The sequence below is a fragment of the Callospermophilus lateralis genome, unplaced genomic scaffold (assembly GCF_048772815.1).
Source record: "Callospermophilus lateralis isolate mCalLat2 unplaced genomic scaffold, mCalLat2.hap1 Scaffold_83, whole genome shotgun sequence".
In the NCBI taxonomy this organism is placed as follows: Eukaryota; Metazoa; Chordata; class Mammalia; order Rodentia; family Sciuridae; genus Callospermophilus; species Callospermophilus lateralis.
This window is the reverse complement of record NW_027516368.1, coordinates 2,725,142-2,735,938: the sequence shown is the minus strand read 5'-3', so window position 1 is coordinate 2,735,938 and position 10,797 is coordinate 2,725,142.

Genomic DNA, 10,797 nt, shown 5'->3' with positions numbered 1-10,797 from the left:
GTACCTAGAAGAGGTCACCTTCTTCCACTTAGCCAGTCTGATATTTTGACTTCTTCATGCATAGCCAAGGAATTTGCAGGAGGATTTCATCAAAGGGAGCTATTTCTTATAAGAAGATATTGAGTAGGACCACCTCGTGACTGCCAGACAGCTTCTTAAGACTGTGGTTTGGCTTACTATGGAAGCAGCTGTCAGGTAAAAAAGAAACCAGAGAATGCTATTAGAATGGTAATCTCAGAAAGGCTTTAGCACTTTTAGGCTTTCTGAACAACAGTCCATGATTACCTGTCCTCAAGAGGGGGAATAAAATGAAGACCTATAAGTCCTACAGCAAAATCAGAAACAGAGCAAAGAAGGAGAATTTTGAGATACAATAAGCTGATCACTATTATATTTGCCTATCTTTTATCTCAAATCAAAGAAAATGTGAAATTTGTCCAAAAGCCATTACTGACAACAAATCAGTAATCACAAAGTCATAAATATATTTCCATTTTTAGTCAATTTAATTTCCTAGTTCATGAAGAAGTCAAAGCTAAGTGACAATACTGTATCTATTTTTTCTACAGTTGATTTCAAATTACTCACTTAGCTTACAACATTAACATAACTACGGAACTTTTAAAATAAATTTATTGGACTCAACTCTATTTTTTCTTAGTAACTGCTTAATTTGTAACCTTTATAAGCAATTCTGATTTATTCTAAAATTTAGGAACCTTAATTCTATACAGACAATATTGACATCTATGAACCTTGGACTATCTTTCTATCCTCTGAAATGTCTCATGAATTGACACAGTTATAAAGAGTTAATAAATATTATACTTGCATCTGGGAAGCTATTTATTAGGGCAAAATTCCACATTATTTTTATTTCTCATGTACCAGACCAGGGAAGGAAGGGAGAAGGAGAGAGGAAAGCAAGATGAGAAACAATGTTAAACCTCATGAAGTCTACTTAAACAAGAGATAGCTTCCATTTTGGGGAAAATAATTAGAAATAAGTTTTTAAATTAATTAAATGTTGTTATACTAAATTTTTAGATAACATTGAGTAGAATGAACTTTATGACAGTATTTATTTTCCAATCCATGAAATTGAGATAGCTTTTCATGTATTTCTCTCTTTTCAAATTTCATTTATCAATATTTTACAGTTTTTGATGTACAGGTCTTTTAACACATTGATTATATATATTTATGTTTTTCTTATCAATGGCTATTTCAAATAGGATCATTTTCTTAATTAATTTTTGGTTCATTCATTGTTCATATACAGAAATAATACTGATTTTTGTTTGTTACTGTACCATGTAACTTTATTAGTTCTGACAGGTTTTAGTGGAGTCTATTAGGTATTATGTATATTATATATTGTCATCAATAAATAGTGGAAATAGCACTTCCTCCTTTTCAACTTGGATGCTTTCTATTTCTTTCTCCTGCCTAACTGTTGTAGCCAAGATTTCTACTGCATTGTTGAAAAAGGAGTAGGAATGGGCATCTTTGTAATGTTCCAGATCTTAGAGGAAAGTCTTCAATCTTTTTTTTTATAGAGTATAATATTAGTCATAGAGTTTACTATGTTTACCATAGAGCACTGTGGGCTTATTCTATATGGCCTTTATTGTATTGAGGTACATTCTTTCTAGATTTAACTGGGTGACAATTTTTAATATGTTGAATTTTGTTAAGTTCTTTTTTTTATATATCTAATGATATAATCATATGATTGATACCTTTACTCGGTTATTTTGATGTATCAAAGTTATTAATTTGTGTATGCTGAAATATCCTTATGATAAATGGACAAATTACAATTGATCATAGAGGATGATCTTCCTAAAGTGTTGTTGAGTTTGGTTTGTTAATATCATGTTAAGGATTTTTGCTTCTATATTCATTGGGGTTATTGGCTAATAATTTTCCTTTCTTATAATGCTTTTTCTGGATTAGTGTTAGGGTAGTTCTAAAATTGTAAAATTAGTTTGGAAATATTTTATCCTTTTCTAATTTTTTGGAAGAGTTTGAGAAGACTTGATATTAGTTAGAAGACTTGATATTCTTCAAATGTTTGGTAGAATTTAGTCATGAAGTGAGAATTCCCTGGGCTTTTATTTGATGGGAGACTGAACTATTCATTACTGACTTTGTCTCGATACTTGATGTTGATCTTCTTAGATTTCCTATTTCTGCATGATTTAGCATTAGTAGATTATATGTGTCTAGAAATTAAGTCATTACTTCAAGCTTATCTGATTTTTTTGATCCTTTGTATTTCTGTTGTAAAAATGCAATGTCTTCTCTTTATTTCTGATTTGATTTGCTTGAGTTTTCACTCTTTGTTTAGTTAATCTGACTAAAGTTTTGTTGATCTTATCACAAAACTAATTCAATTTACTGCATTTTCTGTATTGTTTTTCCAATCTCTATTTCATGTATTTATGCTTTGATCTTATTGTTCTCCTTTCTGCTAACTTTAAAGCTTAGTATTTTTTTTCCTTTTTCCAATTCTTTGAGTTATAACAATATGTTATTGATTTGATATGCTTTTTTGCTAGTTATTGTAAACTTTACTCTTACCAGTGTAATTATTTACACAATTAGAAAGAACAATCCTAAAATTCACATGGAACCACAAAAACTCCAGAATAGATAAGGTAATCATGAGCAAAAAAAGAATAAAACAGTAAATATTACCATAATTTCAAATTTTACTTCAAAGATGAAGTAATAAAGTAGCATGGTACTTGAAAAGCAGTAGATATGTTGAAAATAAAATAGTACATAAAGACTGGAAATAAAAACAGATATTTTTAATAAATTTATTTTTCACAATGTTGCCAAGAATACAAATGGAAAAACAATAGCCTTTTTTGAGAAAAATTTTTTTGAAAAAAGTGAATAGCAATGTGAAGAATGAAATTGAACACTGGTTTTATACCATATGCAAAAATGAGTTCCAAATGGACTAAAGATTTACTTAAGACTGGCACATATAAAACTTATTAGAAATAAGAAAAATGGAAAAACTACATGTCTTTGCTATAGGAAATGACTTCTTTTTTCTTTCTTGAGTTTTTTTGTTTGTTTGTTTTGTTTTGTTTTTGACTCCAAAATTTCAGGCACAGAAATAGACTAGATCAAACTAAAAAATCTTCTGCACAGCAAGGGAAGCAATTAACATTGTGAAGGGACCACCTATGGGCTGGGAAATAATATTTGCATGCTATACATTGGACAAAGAGTTAATAAAAAAATAAAGAAGAAATTCAAGGAATCCAATAACAAAAAAGAATCTTAATTAAAAACAAGCAACTCAAAGAAACACAAGAAACTCAAAGGTCAAATGGAATGTTTTCTTTCATATGTGGATGCTATATTCAAAAAAATAAAAAAATAAAGCAGGAGGGAAGGAGAGTATAATATAAAGAACCAATCAAGTATAAAATCATAGATGGATGAAAGGAAATCTAGTAGAATAGATGAAGCAGAATGGAAAAGGGAAGAGAGGACAGGAGTGAAAATGTATGGGGGAATCATAAACTGAAAATGATTTCCAAACTTGTAGGAGTCTGTCAGAATGAACCCACTTAGTGTGTGTAAGTATAAAGCTCTAATAAAATGAGAGAGAGAGAGAGAGAGAGAGAGAGAGAGAGAGAGAGAGAGAGAGAGAGAAGGGTAGAGGAGGAGAGAAGATTGCTAATTTTATTTAATAAATAAAATGAAAATGTTGCACTGAATATGTGAGCATTTACAAAAGCTTACACAGAGAATATGCATTTATACCAGGTGTGGTGGCCCACATCTCTAATCCCAGTTACTCAGGAGGCTGAGGAAAGGGGATCCCAAGTTCAAAGCTAGCCTCAGCAATTTAGTGAGGCCCTCAGCAACTTAGTAAGACCCTGTCTCAAAATAAAAATAAAAATGGCTGGGGATGTTGGCTCAGAAGTTGAGTGCCCCTAGGTTCAACTCCTGGTATCAACACCTGCTCAGAAATGCATTTATGTAATATTTATAATATTTAAGATAAATATGTAAATCAGTTTTTATAACTAAATATTTTATAATGTAAACCTTTTCAATATGAAATCCTTTTAGAATTCCTTTTCAAATCTAAAGTTTTTTAAAGTTATCTTAATTAATAACTTTGAAAATGTTCACTCTTAAAAATATTAGGCAAGGGACCCAACCATACATTTTTTTTAAAGAAGATAAACAAATGTTCAAGAGGTATATAGAAAAATATTCAACATCACTAATCATTAGGGAAATGTAAATTAAAACCAAATGAGATATCAAGTCATAACTATTGTGACTATTATCAAAAAGATAAAAAATAAAAAGTGCTGGTTAGGAGAGGGAAAAAAGGCAATACTTGCACTTTGCTTTGGGGATGTATATTAGTACAGTCACTATGTTTTGCTAGATTTATATTTCTCAAAAAAAAACCTAAAAATAGAAGTACCATATGATGCAGCCATAACATTTTTGGATCCTTGCCTAAAATACTTGAAACCAGTTTGTCCAGGAGATATCTGTACTGCCATATACATTGCAATATTATTCACAAAATTCAAGTTATAGAATTAACCTACGTGCCCATCAACAGAAAAATGGATAAGGAAAATGTCATGTGCTCTGTCTTACACACATACCAGAATAATATTCTTTCTTAATAAGGAAAAAAATCTATCATGTGCAACATTATGGATGGATCTGCAGGATGTCATAGCAATGGAAATTAAACAGGCACAGAAAAACAAATACCACATGTTCTCAGTTATATGTGAAATCTAAGACAATTAAACTCACAGAAGTAGAAAGCAGAATGGTGGTTACAGAGGCTAGGGGAGGGAAGAATTTTCAAGTATAAAATTTTAGTCACCCGGGAGTGTGTTTGTTTTCTTTTGAATTCTATTGCACAGTGTGATGGATAAAGTTAGAAAGTAGTGTTCATTTCAAAATTCATAAGAGTAAATCCAAATGTTCTCACCACAAAAACTGTTAAGTATTTGAGGTGTTAACTACCTTTATTTAATTATTCCAATGCTCGTAAATCATAACACCATTTGTATGCCATAAATTTATATAAATTGTTAATTTTCAAGAAAAAATAGTTAATGAAAAATGTTAATATAAATGAAATGAATAATTAAAAATATTTGCTCTTCAAAACTCTCATTGTTAATAAGATAAATTTATGCAGAAAAGGTCAGTTAAATAAATACCCCCCATACACCTAATATCAAAATCCTAGTACTTCATTACATTTTCTTTTATAACAATCTGATTAATTTAGCAGCAGTTTGGGGAAACAATTAAGAAAAACAATATATAAATGGGTTAGTGATTAAGTTTCCATTTAATTTTTATGTGCAATAAATACAAAAACTTTTTAAAAAGGTTTATTGAATAACAATTTAGGGGGCTGGGGTTGTGGCTTAGGAATAGAGAGTTCACATTGCACGTGCGAGACCCTGGATTCAGTCCTCAGCACCACATAAAAATAAATACAATAAAGGTATAAAAAATTCAAAAATAACAATTTAGTATTTAAGTCTTATGATGTTCTATAATTTGCATATCATCTATATTAAATTTGACACTTCTGTTATATTATTTAATTACATCTTCTATACAGTAACTTTTCCATTCTTTTTTTTTTCCTAAAACAAATTAAGCAACCATCCTTTTCTTTAGATATCCACTAATGCATCGGAAGCTAAGTTTTAGCATTATTTCTGAATGGCTTATGATCAATGTAACTTGTATGATCTTGACTTAGTAGGTAATGGTCACATCAAGTATATTATAACCTCCAGGCAGTCAAAAGTTAAAAGCCTCATAAATATGTCACAATGACAAAAGGGCTATAAAGTTGATATGAATTTAATATGAATGGTCATTGATCTCAAATTTCCTCTTATAAGGGTAAAATTACTTTTTTACTATTAATATAATTTTAGGTAACCTTAGAGAGAACCCAACTTGGATTATCACATTTAATATGATATATTTTTAAATATACACATCTAAAGAAAAGCCTAAATTAGAAGTAATCATAGAATGCTCTTTAAAAATATTCAAATTTTTTAACATCTATGGACACCACATCAAAGATAAGTAAATATATATATTTTTTTAAAAATACATCTAGAAAAATTTTCTGGTATGGACTCTCAAGAAATTATAAAATTGTAAATACTAGAATACTAAATTTTGTTCATGTGTATAAAGATTTATCTAATATCACAATTAAATTCAAGTGAATAAAATTAACTGAAAGTCATATAGCTGATAATTAATATAGATAAATTTAATTAAAATATAGAAATTTTGAAAGGTGGGGTTATTTTTAAATTTGCTTTTTATCTAAGTGGATATAATAAAATAAAAATGATTATGCTGATAATCAACTAAAATGTCTTTTTGGCATATTTTGAGAGTATGTGCTTTTACATGATTAATATCAATGGCCACAAACTTAATTTTATTCCTGGTGAACAGAAGGCATTTTCTTTCTCTCAAATACTCATTAACTGAAAGATTAAGATTTATCAGGTTACCTAAAGTTAAACTCCATATTTTACAACATGTATTCTCAAGTCCTAGTTAAGATCATCCCAGAATCTAAGGGCCAGAGAATTATTAGAGAGCATTGATACTCAGTTTAACATTTTCAAGATGAATAATTTTACAACATAAATGAGGCAGAAATTAAATAAACTGGAGAGAAAGTAAAGCCCAAAGCCAGATCAGAACCAGACCAGGCCCAAAGCCTTAGAAATGTAATTAGGTCCTCAGCCAAAAACCAACTTCATTAGTATGGTAAGATTTTTTTTTTTTTTAACCGTTTTCAAACTCTCTTAAATGAATGACTCCTTAGGTCCAAAGAAACCAAATATTTTCTTTTCTTCCTAAATACAAACATTCACTGAATTGAAATATTTCCTGAATCCCTTAAGTTTTCCTTGAGCTAATCTGGTTAAGTAATTCATTACCTGTTCCACTTTGTGATGACAACACTTAAGAGAAATTTTTTTATATCAAGATAAGTTTAAGCATCTAGTTCTGAGTAGGTTGTCGAGCTTTCAGAAATCATTCAAGTTCCCTTTCCTCACTTAGCAATGATTCCATGTAAATTTATGTCCACCTTTTGCATTTCACTATGTTAAACATAGTCAGACAACACATTCAATAAATAAAGATAAAAATGAAATTACTGAAGAACAACCACCACTATTAATATGGTTCAGATGGAAGCTACAAAGTATTTTTTTTCAAACTACTTGTGAAGTATTTTTGAAACTACAGTAAAATTGTTAAAGCAAAAGATCAAATTAGTAAATAAAATATGAATTAATAAAAGGAACTGCTAATCCAAAATTGACAAAAAAGAGAAGGAACGTTAATTTAAGCAGGACAATTGCTAATAACAAAATAAGTCTGTAGATTTACATGACATATCAGTAATCATAACAATTATAATTGGAGGAAATTTTCCTTTTGTAAAAGGAACTATTGGACAAAATAAGCAACCAAAAAAAGTAAATAAAACCAAACAATATGTTGCCTACAAAATGCAGGGCTAAAAACACACTAGTATTAAAGAATTTGTAAAACATGAGCAAAAATAAATTACAAAAATACTAGCAAAGATAAAGCTTGTATAGCTATATTAATATTAAACAAGCATTTTAGGAATCACTTCATGTTGATAAATGGTTCAATTCACCAATATAAATTTATTATATAAGCAGAAAAAAATTGATAGATTACAATGTGAAAAGACAATTTCACAAGGATGTGTTGATGATGATAGAAAGATTAAATATTTTCATAATCTTATCTACAGGGTTAATGAAACTAAAGGATTTCAATGAAATGCAACAACCTGAGTTCACAGGGTCCTGGCTCACTTGCCTACCATGCCTGAGGCACTGGGTTCAATCCTGGCACCACATAAAAATAAACAAATAAAATAAAGGTATTGTGTCCATCTACAACTAAAAACTATATTTAAAAAAGATTTATTTATATACCATGTAAAATGTGCATAATTAATGTAGAGACTTCTATGAAAAACAACTAAGGGAATATATATTAGTAGATATTAAAATGTATGAAAACATATAATAAGGTAGTTTAGATTTATAGTGACATACAGATAAATAAATGGCACAAAATGTTGATCTGCAAATTAACACACACAACAAAACTTTAAGTTATTGCTATCTTTACCAGTTAAAAAGTACATATGCTGTTTGTATTAGACACATAAAACTAACCATTACACTAGGTGTGCTGAAAATTAAACCTTCACACCATTAGGCAGAAACAGAGTAAATTTAAAAATCATTTTCTTAGAGTAAAACTCATAAACAGAGAAGTAGCTCAGAACCTCCACTCTTGCATGATTATATTATCAACATATTTTTTAGGAGGGGATTAGTTTTTAGGGAAAGAGATCTTACCACCATCAATGGGCTTAAAGGGATGGACGATGATCAGGAACCCTACAAATTCTTAAAGGCAAAGAAAGAGCTGTACCTACAAGCCTAGGTAGGTGCTTTCTGCTTGACCTAGTGGCTTCATAGAAACTGGAGGCTACTGAATGCAGTCTGCAGAAAGAAATACTGGAGCTGGGCTAAAGTTATCATTAGTAAAAGTTGTATAATTTATTGTACCACATAGAAGCTTAAAATGATTATATTTGTTATCTCTTATTTTCTCCAGGTAAGAAACCAGGGTATGCGTCAGTGAGCTTCTTTGCTTCACAGTCTTCAGAGTCTCTTGAAACCTTCAGGTTTCATGAAGGGAGCACTGGGCTTTGGTCATCTCAAAGTTCAACTGGGTAAAGAACAATTTCGGGATCATTCAGCTGGTAACTGAAGGATTTGATCCTGCACAGGTTGTTGGACTGAACACCTTAGTTCCTCCCTGACTGTTGGCCAGAGAGTTCTCTGAGATTCTTACTGTCTGGAAATTTCTATGTTATAGCCCCAAACACTGCATCTTCTTTTTTACAGTGAGCCAGGAGGTGTTTTTTTCACTCAGCAGTTAAGGAGAGAGAGAGAGAGAGAGAGAGAGAGAGAGAGAGAGAGAGAGAGAGAGAGAGAGAGAAAGGAAGGAAGAGGTAATGTCCCAGATCCTGCTTTTTCTTAGATAAGGTCCATGCCACAGTTCAACTTTCTTGAACTCCCCAGAGAATCATTCATCCCATTAGGAATCTCTCAGCAATAAATTTAGGGCATTTCATCCAAATTTGACAGGATGGGAGGCATACTGGCTTAAGAATTTTATCAGAATAGAAAAAGATGGGCATAGTCAGAAGTCTGAAAACAAAAAACCCACAAACTCTGTGTCTTAATATGAAGAATTAAATGTAATATTCTTTTGAATGTAGCATAATCTTCATACTTTTCTGATACATGTTTACTAAGTTAATGGAGAAGAAATTATACACTTCAATTCATAACTCATGAAACATAAAGTCAGAGGAATACATCATGATTTGATGTGATTTGTCATTTGAAGCTCTGATGAAGATAGAGGTTCATTGCCCACAAAACTTACAAAACTTACCACCAAGGAGATATAGTATTGGCCTCAAAGATGGAATCATAATAGCCTCTCAAATTACATTATGGCAATGTAAATAAACATTATTCAAAACAGCTGCTGCCCTTCTACAACAGCTGCTTTATATAATTAAATAAGTCACTTGCTTCAAAGAACAGAGTAAAGCGAGATCACAACAACAAAAGCCAGCAGTAAGGACACTGTGATGCATCCACATATCCATTCTTGAAAAATAATCATTAACTTTCTCAACAATTTCTTTAGTTGTAGATGGACACAATGACTTTATTTTATTTCTCTATTTTTATGTGGTGCTAAGGATCGAACCCAGTGCTTCACACAGGTCAGGCAAGCAATGTACCATTGAGGTATAACCCAAGACCTCCCAACAATTTTTAATATCCCCATATTTTGTGATTGTTTACTTAATTCTTCTTATTTTTTATTTTTTGGTACCAGGGATTGAACCCAGGGGTGCTTAACCACTGAGCTGCATCCCCAAGCCTTTTTATTTTTTATTTTGGTAAAGGGTCTCATTAAGTTGATTTGAGCCTCAATAAGTTGCTGAACCTGGCTTTGAACTTGAGATCATCCTGCCTCAGCCTCCTGAGTTTCTGGGATTCAAGGCATGCAAAAATCCTAACTATATCCTATTAGTACTGTTTCTCTGGAAATCCCTGACTGATAGGATAGCTACTCTGATATCCCAGATTTTATTTAAAAAAAAACAGAAACAATTACTGAATCTTATACAGCTATTAAGTGGTGAAAGCTAGATTTCAAATAAGGCAATCTGTGGCCACAGTCTCCTCACTTCATCACTAGCTATCATGCTTGCTCTGTGTGTATGTGTGTGTGTGTGTGTGTGTGTGTATGAGAGAGAGAGAGAGAGAGAGAGAGAGAGAGAGAGAGAGAGAGAGAGAGAGAGAGAGAGAGAGATATGAAGGGTTTGCTTTATTTTTTCCCCTAAAGTTCCTCATGAAGTCAATTAAGAGGATTTGGGTCAAATATCCTTAATCACAACTGAAATAACTCAATTCTAGGTCCATGTCATCTGCTGCTAAGCTTATAAAGGACAAATATCTCCTACTTTCAAAACCATTTTCTCTTAGTTGTCCATCAATTGTATTATTGTCCTGAAAAGGAATCTGTCATTTAAATCAGGATAACTGGAAGAGAGTTTAACAAAAGGGTTATTGTCAAAGTCAC